The following is a 13376-nucleotide window of genomic DNA, read 5'->3' on the forward strand; positions in this document are numbered from 1 at the left end:
ATCAATTACCACTTGCCTTTCTTTTTTCCATTTTTCAAAGTAAGAAAAATAGTGTATGTTTAAGAAACTGCTTTACACTCATTTTTGCATTAACATATGTGTTTGGTTAGGGGCACAGGTTAAGAGTATCAATGTTTGAATAGATGCCCTGCTTGAGGGCAAGCATTACCTTCTGGGGACCTCTCTGTGGCTTGGTTCACACAACTAAGAAAGCCTGAATGTTGTTTGCATATTGCTATATTGTGCAAGTTTGGTCATTTGTAACCAAAGTATGTGGTGCATTAAATGTGAACCCAGTCAGTGGTGGTTTTTCTTAATCAACTATGGTTAAGGAATCCAAGACTTGGTATGTTATCAGAACACAGTGCATGTAACAGTTGCTGTTGGTAGTTGTTTGTGCACCAGGCGGCATCTTTTGGCCAGAATTGTCTGTCGATAATTGCTTCTTTGTCTTCTTAGATGTTCATGCTTTTGTCATCATTAGTATCTATCTAATTGTCAGCAATAAAAGGATCTTATCCCTTTAAGATCCCCTTGTCTTCAGTTGGCTTTTTTCCAGCTGCTTTCAATTTTACCAATCATCAGGATATATTTCAGTGATTTCCATTAAGTGTCCAAAGTATTTAGCTCTATTATTAGTCCCTCCACTGAATGGCATCTTTTTGTACTTCAAAGTGTTCTCCCAGTTTTAGCCAACACTGTAATTCAGAGGCATTGCTACATTGTCTATGTGCACACACACAAACACTCACACTAAAAAAATAAGGCTTACCATGGGGGCTTGCAAAAATCCAGGTGACTACTAAATGGCAGGAAAGGATGCATAACCCTCAAATTCTTTCCTTTCTTTTTTTTTCCAACTCTGTTATGATACCTTCATAAATTGGTTATACAGGAAGTCATTGACGTGTGACCAGTTGTTCAGCAAGTCACCATATGATAGTGGATTTTATGTACTCTTTTGTGATGATTGTTAAGTGATGATTATGATGATTGTGGTCATTAAAGAAACTCATTTCTTGCAAAAAATACATTGTACCTATAATGGCTAGATTGGACAACCATTTGTCTGAAATAGTATAGGGCTTCCTGCCTGACCAAGGGTTTGGATTAAAAGACCTTCAAGGTCCTTCCAACTCGTCATTCTATTATTCTGTTATTCTGCTATTTTTGCCAGAAATCAGAAGTAAATGTTGATTTTTGGCAAAAAAAATGTAAATTCTGGTCACATAACGGTGGGACCCTGCAATGGCCGTAAATGTGGGCTGGTTACCAAATGACTAAAACGTGATTACGTGAGTGTGGAGAGCCTTCAGAATTTCAAAACCAGGTTGTAAGTAGTTCTCTGGAGGTCCAAAACTTTGAATGGTCACTGAGTGGCTGCTGGTAAGTCCAGGACTATCTGTAGAAGGATGTAGGATATCAATCAGGAAGTGTTTGCATGGGTTTGGTGATTTAAATACAGCTTCTTTGGGTCTGATAAACAAGGGGCACTGGAATATACAGCGTCAGAACAAGCCTCTCTTTGCTTACAAAACTCTGAACGGGCGCAAGGGCTCAATGTTCATTAAAAGTGACTCAATCCAGATAGTATGACAAATAGAGAAGAAATACAGAATTGGCATAAGCATAATGATCCATAAACATACACATCTTTCTTCAGGAGAAAACCATACTTTTAGACAAAATCACATGTCTGAAAAGAATACAGCAATGTGGTTATAACTGGCTACAGACCTACATGTTCAATCGGCCAGGAAACAAGCATCTGGTGAGTAAACTAAAATGATGCCAGTCTTTTCACAGTTTCAAACATATGCCTCCTATCATACAAAATCGTGATAATTTTTTTGCAACAGTTCATGGAGTGACAAGTTGGGGCTACTGTTGTACTATCCACTGTGCTGCTCAGGAGGGTCCCTATCTGAGTCCTGGCCTTTGCCCTAGGATTTGCAGCCAAGTATCCCAAAAGTACTGGAGGACTTTCATCTAACTTCTCAGAGCAGGAGTGGGGGACGGACGGACAATCAGTTTGAATTCATAACCACCATGTCCAAGGGAATTGGGCCTGAATCACATATAGGGCCACCTATTACAATTGGATTATACTCTTGAGTAGATGCAGTCTAAAAATGGCAGGCACTATCTTTTATCTTATGCTATGGCAAGATCACTTTCTGGCTCCCTTAATCAGTGCAATGAATTTCCACAGATAGCACTTGCCTTGTAGATCGGTCTACTCTAGGCATGTAATGGATTCTTCTGATTTCCAGCGGGTGCTTGGAGTTTTTTCTTGAGGCTATAATGAACAGCGCTGCTGGGGTTTTAATTGCACCCTAGAATACAAGAGTGGCTGAAGACCTAGATAGGATTATACCCAAGTAGTGTCTCTGTTAAAAAAAAACCCTAAAATACTCCTTTGCCAGCAACTTACTGTAAACTCACTAAGCATGCTGCCTGCCATTATTTTTCTTTAATATTTAACATTTGTCACTTTCTATTTTTTACAATCATGATGCACTCTTCTCATTTTTATTATCAACTAATAATATGTATTCATCTGCATATCTAAAACTGTTAAATGTCTTGAAAATTGGCTGTCTTTTCCAGTCGTGCCATTATTATACATTTGCTTGCATTATAACCCTACAGCCCCTTATTCTGAATTATTCTGTTTTTCTAAACTCATCCTTTACAATAACTTCTTCTCATAAATGGTTTTCAGAATGAGAATTCTGGTTCGTCTCTTCATCTTAATGTATATCCACATTCTACTGTGATCATGGCTACCCGGTTTCCCCAAAAATAAGACATCCCCTGATAATAAGGCCAATTGGGTTTTTGAGTGCATGCACTAAAATAAGCCTCTCCCTGAAAATAAGCCCTCCCTGAAAATATTTAAATGCAGAGCTGGAAATCAGGTAAGATGGCAAAAGGAGCCCCATCTTGCTCCACACATCCCAAAATAATAAGACCTCCCCAAATAAGGCCAAAAATAAGGCCAAGTGCTTATTTCGGGGTTCAAAAAAATATAAAACAGGTTCTTATTTTCAGGAAAACACGGTACTACACAGCCATCAAACTTAATGCAGGTTTTTGACAGTGGGGGGGGTCACACAATAGTTCTGGGTTTTGTCTTAGGTAGTGGCGCTGTGGTCTGGAGTTGGGAATGTTACCATGGACAGACAATTCTCTGTTAAGTTTGATATTCTCTGTGGCTGCTCCTGCCTGTCACTGCGTTATTTTATTTACCAGCTGAGCTCATCATTTCTGGACTATCAGACTTTCCGTACCTTGCCAAGAATTGTTATCAAGAGCTACTATGCATGTCCATCCACCCACATTCCTTCACATTTCTTTCTTTTGTTCTCTTGCCAGAGGTCCGGCTGGACCGGCAGGAAATCTCGCTTGCCAAAATGTAACAATTTATTTTTCTTAGTTAGTGAGGTGTTTTATTTTCTTTATAACAAATAAATGAGTTTTATTAGAAACCTTTCTTCGCGTTTCTTTTTCAGAATATTGCAAACAAGGAGGAGCCTCGATTTATCTCCTCTAATTAAACAAGGGTAATTAGTCCCAGAGCCAAACATGGGATTAATAAATGCCCTGACACTGCCTCAAGGAGGAAAGGCTTATTTGATCAGTCAACCCCAGATTCCTGATGAACCAGATGTGTTTCAGAGTTAGCTTCGAGTTGTTCCCATGCCCTGTTGCATGGCTTGACTGAGGCGTTAGTCTCCTCTTGGAATGAGCAAGTGATAATCACATTGGATTGGATTGTATCATGCCTGTAAGAAATCTCAGGTGTCCATGGATACCAGAGGACCTCTTGGTTTTCAGAGAACCATTTCAGGATGCTGCAAAGGTTGGAAGTCCAGGCTGGTTGCCAATGACTATGGGAGCTCTGATGGATGGAATGTTGAGGAACTTAGCCCCGACCTGCGTACCTTTCGCCGCGCCCTGAAGACCCTTCTGTTCCAGCAAGCCGGACTGGCCTAATAGGAATTTTATAAGGGGTGTAGGTGTGTTTTTAATTTTTGAGCCAAATTCTATATATTTGATTTTAATGGGTTTTAAATTTTGTAAGTCTATGCGTTTTAATATGGCTGTACACCGCCCTGAGTCCTTCGGGAGAAGGGCAGTATAGAAGTCTAATTAATAAATAATAAATAAATAAATAATAAATAAATAAACTCAAAATCACAAGTTCAATCATTGAATAAATGGTCATTAAAGAGGGCCACCTATATGTCTATGGAGATTCTCGGTCACCCAGGTCATGGTTATTGCAAAGGTGCTTTTTCAAAAGGCAACTGGGCTTTGTTTCTCCTTGATGTTTTGCTTCTCATTTAAGAAGCTTCTTCAGTTCTGAGTAACTGAATTGAAAAAAGCTTCTTGGATGAGAAGTGAAAAGTCTTCAAGGAAAAACGAAGTCCAGTTGCCTTTTGAAAAACCACCTTTGGGAGGGCTACCTATATTTTTTTCAATATTTTCACATCTGTATATTCTCTCCTCTAAAACTGGTATTAATTTAATGATAGGCATGGATCATACAGATACAAAACAAAAATCTGTATTTACCCCAGCAAAGCAAATAGCACCCTCAGGTTCCAAAAACTGCCCTTTTACAAATTATTCAATGCAAAAGGGAATTCTGTAGCGTTTTTAAAATAAAGAAAAAAGATGGGCAATACATTTATGGAATCTTATGGTCATATCTATTAATAATTGTAAACAGATAACTATAATTATTATAGAATATTGGCTGGAGGGTTAGTGCCTCCACCCTGTGAATTTTTTTTAAAATGCAAAGGGATAATGAATTAGTGTATATGCTATTGCTACTTGGAAATCTGGACAGATGAAAGTAATTTTAACAAAGTAAGAAGGAATAACAAATCTTGTACATGACAAATTTAAGAGCAATAGTCACTGCTTCCAACACAAGGGAAAATGGAAGTTATATTTCATTCTTCTTATTCTCTTTAGACTTTGCCCAAAAGGGAACTAAGAATCCATTAAAATGTTCATTAATGTCATGAGTGCTCAAAAACAAATGGCAGCAGGAAGATGTGTGATCAGGCTCCAATTTAGCAATGAAATGGAATCATTAAAACATTGGTCTCTATAGCGACACTGAGAAAATGCAAGGGTTGAACGAAAAGTAATACCTCTAAGTTTCTAACACTTGGCAAAACTGATAATTTAGAAATTCTGACTTTTTTTCTGTTTTTTAATTTCAGTTGTCAGGAAATTACTATGACAAAAAGCTGTATTGCTAGTGTTTGTGAAATAGAAGTTTTCAGTGAGCATCAGGGTGGATAAAAATCAATGATTTTTTAAAAAAAATCAAAAAAATCAGATTTTTTTGATTTAAATCGGATTTTTTTGATTTTTATCGAATTTATTTTAATAAAAAACTTTTGGGGTAAAAATCTATTGTAAGATAGTTTTCTCTTTAAGATACATAAATAATTTAGTTTATTCAGCATGAAATGGAGCTTAGTTATGTAGCATGAGGCTGTATATTCTGCAACACTGGGACTATCGGTGAGTCAACAGTGGGTCAAAGGAGTAGCAGAGATGACAGTTGCTCTTTAAAAATTATGATTTAAATAGAATAGTAGCCTTTTTACTAGTGATTTAAATCATGATTTAAATTGTGATTTAAATCAAATCCACCCTGGTGAGCATGGATCAGTGCACTTTAAGCAACATACCATGATTGAATTGTTGACTGCTGATGAATTCCTTCATCGTTCAATTCATTCCAGTTGAAAGTGAGGTTGTTTATGGTAATAAATGTGTTGACATGAGTACTTTGTGTTGGTGGTCGAAAAATGTAAAATATGGTGAACCAGGAAGAGTTGATTGTGAAATCAAGAACAAAGTGGATGACCTGTAACAGCAACCAATGACTTTCACGTAAGACTGATAAACAAATGAAGAAGTTAATAGATTGTTCAAAGGCAAATTGCTGCCAAACCTGGCATTTCACAGAAACAAGTGGGTTGCATTATTGATGTTGCTTAATATTGGAAAATTTGTGCAAGATGTTCTTTGCTTGCTGATAGTAGAAAAGAAAGCTTCTAAAGTTGATATTTGTCAGCAATTATTGTCATGCTACCAGAATTAAAGTAATTTCTTCATTGCATTGTGACAACCAACAAAACGTGGGCTTATCATTATGAACACAAACCAAGTGTCAGTCTGTGGAATCATTACAAAGGTTCAGTTGTGTGTGTGTAGAGCAGGAGTGTCAAACTGGATTTCTTCAAGGGCCGGATCAGCATTGTAGTTCTCCATGGGCCAGACAGAGATGGGATGGACGCCTCCTCCCGGCCAAAACAAAACGTTTTCAGCCTGTACGGCTTCCTGCAGCACCCTGCCAGCCAAATGGAGGAGGCAGGAGGCTGTCCAGGATGAAAACGGGGCACAGGGGCTCACCTGTGGCCCTCCACACCCTGTTTTGGCTACCAAAGGCACTGCAGTCTGGTCCTTTGCTATTTCCAGGCCGGCTCCGTGGGCCAGATTTAAGCACCCCTGTTGTAGAGGATGGGGGAGAGAATCGAAATTAGGCAGAAAAATTCAGATAGGTGCTTTGGGATATAGGTAGTATTGCTCACATTGATATCCTTAAACTATTAACTCAGCACAATGCATGCAAGCACTCAAGACTTTGAAACAACACAAAATTCATAAACACTAGAGGGAAATTAACAATACTGTGTTTCCCCCCTCCGGCTGGGCAGAGCGCCACTCACTGACTGAGTGGTATCCCAGGATCACGACCTTTCAGTAGTGCACGAATGGCATTGCCCACAACGGTTCTGAGACCAACCGAGCCTTCCCTTTAGAGAGCCCGCCGGGAGGCCTGTGCACTCACAGCCAGGAGTCCAGCAGAGAGATGGTCCCTCTGCGGGTGTGTGTGTGGAATGTGAGCAGCCCAAAGGTGCCAAGCTGTGCGAGTGCCTACCTCCCCTGCTCGCCTCCCAGGCCTCACCACGTTGATGTGGGCGAAGCTGGTGAGCACCAGGTCCTTGAGAAGCTCAAGCCGCTGCCACTGGCGGCCACCACCAGCACCCGCCTGGGGACTGGGACTGGGCCAGCTCCCCGTGCAGGGCCAAGGCTGCCGCCACGATCCCAGCACTGAGGAAGTGGGTGGGAAAAAGGGATGGCGAGGAACCCCAGCCAGGTGCCTCCAGCAAAAATCACCATAGAGTGGGAAGCAAAGCGAAGAAGGGTGCCCGGCTGGAGGGGCCCCACAGTGTTCTAGGCCAACCAGCCAGAAGACTCAGCAGCTGGCGGCTGGCCCGACCGGCCTGTTCTCTGCTTCCAGTGGCTTCCAGCCGGGGTTTGGAAGCTACAGAGGCAGAGTTTGGGGGAAAGAAAGAAAGACTTCTGCTGCTTTCCTTGCATGCAGCCCAAAGCAGAAGCCTTTCTTTCTCTCCCCCGAACTCCGCCTCTGTAGCTTCCAAACCCCGCCAAGAACGCTGGGGGGAAATAGAACAAGAAACAGTTCCCGATCAGCTCATCTGATCCACGGTTTGCAATTAAGGGGCCCAGCTGCCATTAGCTGACCGGGGAACGGAGGGCTGCCTCCTGTGCTGGCCATGCTCATCCCTTCACTAGTGCTTATTTTCAGGTGGGGCTTATTTTAGCACATGTGTTCAAAAGCCCGATTGGGCTTATTATCAGGGGATGTCTTATTTTCGGGGAAATGGTACTAGGATTTATACATTATGGAGACATCAAGAGGCATCAGTGAAGTTGGATCTCTTCCATTCACCATACAATCCAGACTAGGCATCGTGTGATTCCCAACCTTCACAGCCTGGTGAGTCCAGAGACTGTTTCTTATTTCCTTCTGCCTTCCACACCTAAAGTTGTGGCCTTATATGTACTTCAGAGCCAGCTTTCCGTTTCCACCATAACACCAGTTTGGTCCCCCCTCCCACACCCTGGTCTTTGAGGGCTACTTTATTGTTAACCTGGAGCCAGCAAGTCTAGGAAGAGCTTCCTATCTCTTCCCCAAATCTGTGCCTCTATTTACCTACCATCTCTGGAGATTCTTTTTCCTGTATTTTGCAGATTTTAACTTAACAACATTGCAAATTTTTCTGCCTTCCGGCAACTTCCTGAACCAATGGGGTGCCATCCATATTAGGTAAGTGTGCTCTCACCATCATTTTTAGCCTTGCAGCATTAACAAAACAGACAACTAATCATTTCTAAACATTCCGGGCTACTCATAAATAGTTGGATTCCATTCTTTCAAATTTGCCTCTTCAGATGCCTATCCCTCCATCCTTTGTACTGCTGGCTGGCCTCCCCCACTTAAAAAGGATACATACCTATTCAATTGATAATATCAAAGTCCTGGTTCCTGTGATGGATTATGTGCCATCAGGCTGTTTTCAGTTCCTAGCAACCACAGAGATTCCTGTGATGGTTACTTTTAAATCTCGCAGAGATACACTTATCTGCAGTAAAGATGGGATAGCGTAATTGTCTCTAGAAAGCAAAGAAGAGCTTTGCTAAATGTCTATGGAGATTCTCAGTCATCCAGGTCATGGTTGTCCCAAAGGTGCTTTTCCTAGAGGCAACTGGACTTTCTGGTTTTTGTTTTTGTTTTTTTTTTTAATTTGATTTATATGCCGCCCTTCTCCGGAGACTCAGGGCGGCTTACAATGCGTTAAGCAATAGCCTTCATACTTTTGTATATTTATACAAAGTCAGCTTATTGCCCCCACAAACTGGGTCCTCAATTTACCTACCTTAGAAAGGATGGAAGGCTGAGTCAACCTTGAGCCTGGTGAGATTCGAACTTACAGTAATTGCAGACAGCTGGTGTTAATCACAATGCTATCAGTCTGCTGAACTACCAGGCCCTGGTACTTGAAGACATTTTCTTTGAAGACATTTCGTTTTCTTATCCAAGAAGCTTCTTCAGCTCTGACTTCATTCCCTTTGTTGCTATCTTGAGAACATCTGCATTTTTGCAACCTAATGATGCAGAGTACATTCAAAAGAAAAAAAAAGGATTTAATTTCTCAAATATTGTTAAAGACACAGAAATTCAAATCCAAATTTGATCATACTTACATATACCGGTAGTTATTCCAGAAGTTGCCTTTCTTAGAGATGGGATAGGAGTGTATTCATTTATCTTCAGCAATAAATAACTCCCACATAAAAAAATAAAAAAAACCATCTGATCTGACCCCTTTGGCAAATCCTAGAGGAAGAGAATGGTCTCAAGTCTTTTGAAAATTATTCTGGATATACTTTTTCAGTACTAAGTTGGCATACTTATTAAAGCTCTGCCTCTGTAAAACAGGGGTTGCAGCCTGTGTGTCCCTGGAGTATTCCCTGACACAAGGGAACCTGCAACTGCAAAAATCAGCTGCAGTTTCTCACCATTTCCAGATGAAACCCTAGTCCAGGGATGGGCAACTGTGGCCCTTTTACAACCTGTGGACTTCAACTCCCAGAATTCCTGAGCCAGCCGGCTCAGGAATTCTGGGAGTTGAAGTCCACAGGTTGTAAAAGGGTCACAATTGCCCACCCCTGCCCTAGTCCTTTCTCCTTGATCATGCTGTTAAGCAGTGTTGGGATTTGTAGTCCAGGTTGTTGAGAAGGACCAAATGTCTATATCCAAGCAAAGAATAATGTAGGCACTTCACTTAAAAGGCAACATCCTCCTATCATTCCAAATAGCTACAGAGAACAAGCTTTTCACTGGATTGTTGAACACCTGCTGGTAGCTTCCAGCAAAAAGGAGTGCCAGCTTGGTCCATAAGGACCTCCCCATGCCTCTAATGAATTTCCCTCAATGTATTTATGGGTCAGTATAGAGGCTTGGATATCTTGCCAAAGAAAAAGACGACCTGCCAAGGAAAGGAGAAACTATTTAAAATAAAAAAAAAACAGCATAAAAAAACCCCAAGCATCATTACTAACTGTTACTTCAGAAGGATTCAGAGCCAAAGGAGGAAAGAGCTGTTCCTTCACCCCTCCCTGCTTCTGGTGCTTTCCTGTTTTCACCCTCGGGAGTTGCGTGTGTATGTCTGTGTGTGAGGGAAGATTAATCCACTGTCGGTGGAGATTATTCCTGACACGAGGGCCTGGATTGTGACAAGATGGATAGCAGGGTTACTGCAGCAATGCCGTGAGAAGCCGCTCCCCCCTTGCGTGACTGCCTGCCTTCTCCCTTCCAGCTTTTTCACCTTGGAACCAGCGGCCCTTAACTCTTTGCTGGCCATTTGCAAGAATGGCCACCATTTGGACAAAAGAGCCAGAGGGCCAAACAGAGACACGCCTCTCTTCTGAAAAAGGCTGGGGCCTGGAGCTTGGCTGTGCCACTGCTGGTGGCTTACTGTTGCCCTTCGTTTGGTGTCAGCTGCCCATGTCATACAGAAGAACCAGCTCTCAAAACCAAGAAGCTGAGCTGCATAAGTCTGAGTCTGAAAGCAATTTAAGGATGTATGCATGTTTATGTTTACACATTCCTTCTGTTATTAGATCCACACACATGCACACAGCCAGATCCAGTATGTAAAAATATAGAGAACGTGACTGGTGCCAGCATTGGGAGGAGCTAACGCAGTAGCTTCTCAGCTGTGACTGAGATTGTCATTACATAACCCTGCATCTCTCAGTTAAGACTACTTTATAACTGTTCTGCAAAGGAGTTTACCAAGAGAGCAAAGAAAAAGTAATAATGATGTCCACAGCCCTTCTAAGCTTGTGTGGAAGTTTGTTATGCTTTTTCATGAACATGTTTGTGAAGTCACCAAGAACTGACCTGGACTTGAACATTTCTTTTTTGTAGGGAAACAGAAACCACTCCATGCCTACAAAACTCTCTTCCACAGCTGAAATCCAAGTACAAGTAACCCTTTGCAATTTCAGACTTCAGACCAGCTCATGAAAGTAGAACTGAACTCATTAAAATGTTTTAACGGTTTTGGCATGGAAGGACTACAAAACTAATGCTGAAACTATACTGATGACCCTGAGAATGAATGCCACAGTCCATAAGAAAAATTCTATTAAACATGAATAGGGATTATTATGTAGAAACAGCATACCAGTAAAACTATTGCAGAGCTTTTGATCTTTCAGTAAACACTAAATAGAAGATGAGGATGGTCTCCAAGCTCTGTAATGCTCCATTTGTTGTATATTGTTACCTAGTGCTCAAATGTAAAGTCTCTCCCCTCCCCCCATCTATCTAAAGCGGTCTATTAATCTATCATCTACATCTCTAAAGATTCTTATGCAAAATATTATGCAACAGAACATTTAAGGAAAGGTAATAACATATAAAGCAGCAGGTTGCATTATCCAGACTGTCCAATAGAAGATGCCACACCTGTTACATAGGAGCTGCATGTCTGGGTATCTATTACATTAGTCATATGTAAGCATATATTAAATACTCTCAAATTGTTGGTAAAAACCAGATTGTTGACAAGAAGTACCAATCTCTATTTTTACACAAATTATGTTCGCATACGGAAAAGCTTAGCATATGCTTCTGAAAATCACTTCTGTGGCCACACACACTGATGATTTCAGCCAATTTTCTTCCCACAAACTTGCTACAAGATGTGGATTTTCTTTCCAAAAATGAGATTTCTCAATAACACAGGCTACCCATTTGTTCCTCCAACTGAGAGCCTGGCTCAGTTCCTCTGGCACAGCAGTTTCTTCACATCTCACATATATTAGGGAGCAGTTAAATTTCTGTACATGCTAATTGTACAGCCCACTGTGTTGCCAATTCTCTTGAATATGTATAGCAGATGTGTTTGACCTCCACAAAGCAGCAGTGGGATGTTCGTGACTACTAACTAAACCAGTGTACTGAAGCTGTTTGGGTCAGTTTAGACAGCAGAATGCTGTCTCCCCTCCATCTCTCATTCTACTGTTATTTGGAGAAAAAACAGCAGACACTCATGCTCAGTCCAAGAAGGGTTTATTAGTCAGACTTCCCCAGAACCTCTGCAATCCTTAAGCCTTAGTTATCATTTATTTTAAGATTACGGCCTAAAGCATATTCACTAACTTTTGACACTTGGTATTTAGCATTTAGATAACTACATCTAAATTTCAATTTCTGATATATTCTAAGTGCGAAGTTGATATTCAAACAAGTATTTTCAGTACATGTTTATTTATATCCTGCCTTTATTATTTTTAAAATAACTGAAGGTAGCATACATAACCCACACCATTCTCATATTTCCCCCCCACAACCACACCAAGGTTACCCAGCTGGCTTTCATGGCTAAGATGGGACTGGAAGTCACAGTGTCTGCCTTTCTAGCCTGGTGTCTTTAGCCACTAGACCAACAAGAGATTTCTGCATTAAAAAAAAAATTCTGTTGACCTTGTGCATCTCTATTACATATTTGTAGAGGAGCAGAGATGGCTTCAGATACAATACTATATTGTACTATGTTTCCTAATGTGGCCCATCTCTTTAATGTGGACTGGCAATGTGCGCATTGGCATTAAAGCCAATTTTTGCAGAACCCCTGCCAAATGATGCTGATAATGGTCTTGGACCTCAACACTGTATTAGACCCGTGACTGCTTCCATTTGCAGTAGACGTATGGCTATATAATGCCCAGTCAATAATTAACAAAGGCAAGTAGCATTTGTCTAGTGAGGATTAAAGATTGTTGAAAACAGTGTTACAGTCATCTCCTTCCACTTCGGTCACTGAGGCGGGCACCCCAGGCGTCTCGGTTTCCATGGTCAGAGACGGCTGCACTTGGGTTCCGATTGGCCTATTGGGCAGGAGTAGTGTCTGCTTCCTTCTGGGTTGCCAGGAGCAGGCTTTCTTTGGAGATTCCACCCTCTGCCATGGTAGCCTGAGTTTCTCTCTACGCACCCCAGGTATCGGAGAGCAAGTGGAGAGTCCAGGGCTCAGGAATCCCGGTCATTTTTGGTTAGTTTTGGGAGAGCTGGCTTGATGTCAGGGTTCCAACCAATGGTTTAATAAAATTAAGAGTCTCAAGCCATTTAGCAAGAAAAATCCAGTTGTTTATTAGGAGCACCATGTTGGCGCTACCTAGGTGAAACTGGTTTCACCCAATTTGCGCCTTGCTTCTGACCATTTCCCCCTCCCCCCAGTGTCACCACATTCCCCAACGAAGCAATTTCACGGGTCGTAGAAGCCACTCCCTCCAGCTGTTGCGAGTCTCCATGGAGATGGCCTAGACTTTGGTGGGCTAGGCTGTGTCTTGTCTTGACTGAGGTATGAATTTCTTGGTGCAGCTGCGAGGCGTGATTCCCATCCCCCTGCCTATGGCAACTCAGGAGCAGGCCAGGAAAGCTTTGTGAGTTGACACACAGTTGATTC

This window comes from Pituophis catenifer, unplaced genomic scaffold (assembly GCF_029215685.1).
Source record: "Pituophis catenifer annectens isolate HBS135680 unplaced genomic scaffold, rPitCat1.0.hap2 SCAF_1, whole genome shotgun sequence".
In the NCBI taxonomy this organism is placed as follows: Eukaryota; Metazoa; Chordata; class Lepidosauria; order Squamata; family Colubridae; genus Pituophis; species Pituophis catenifer.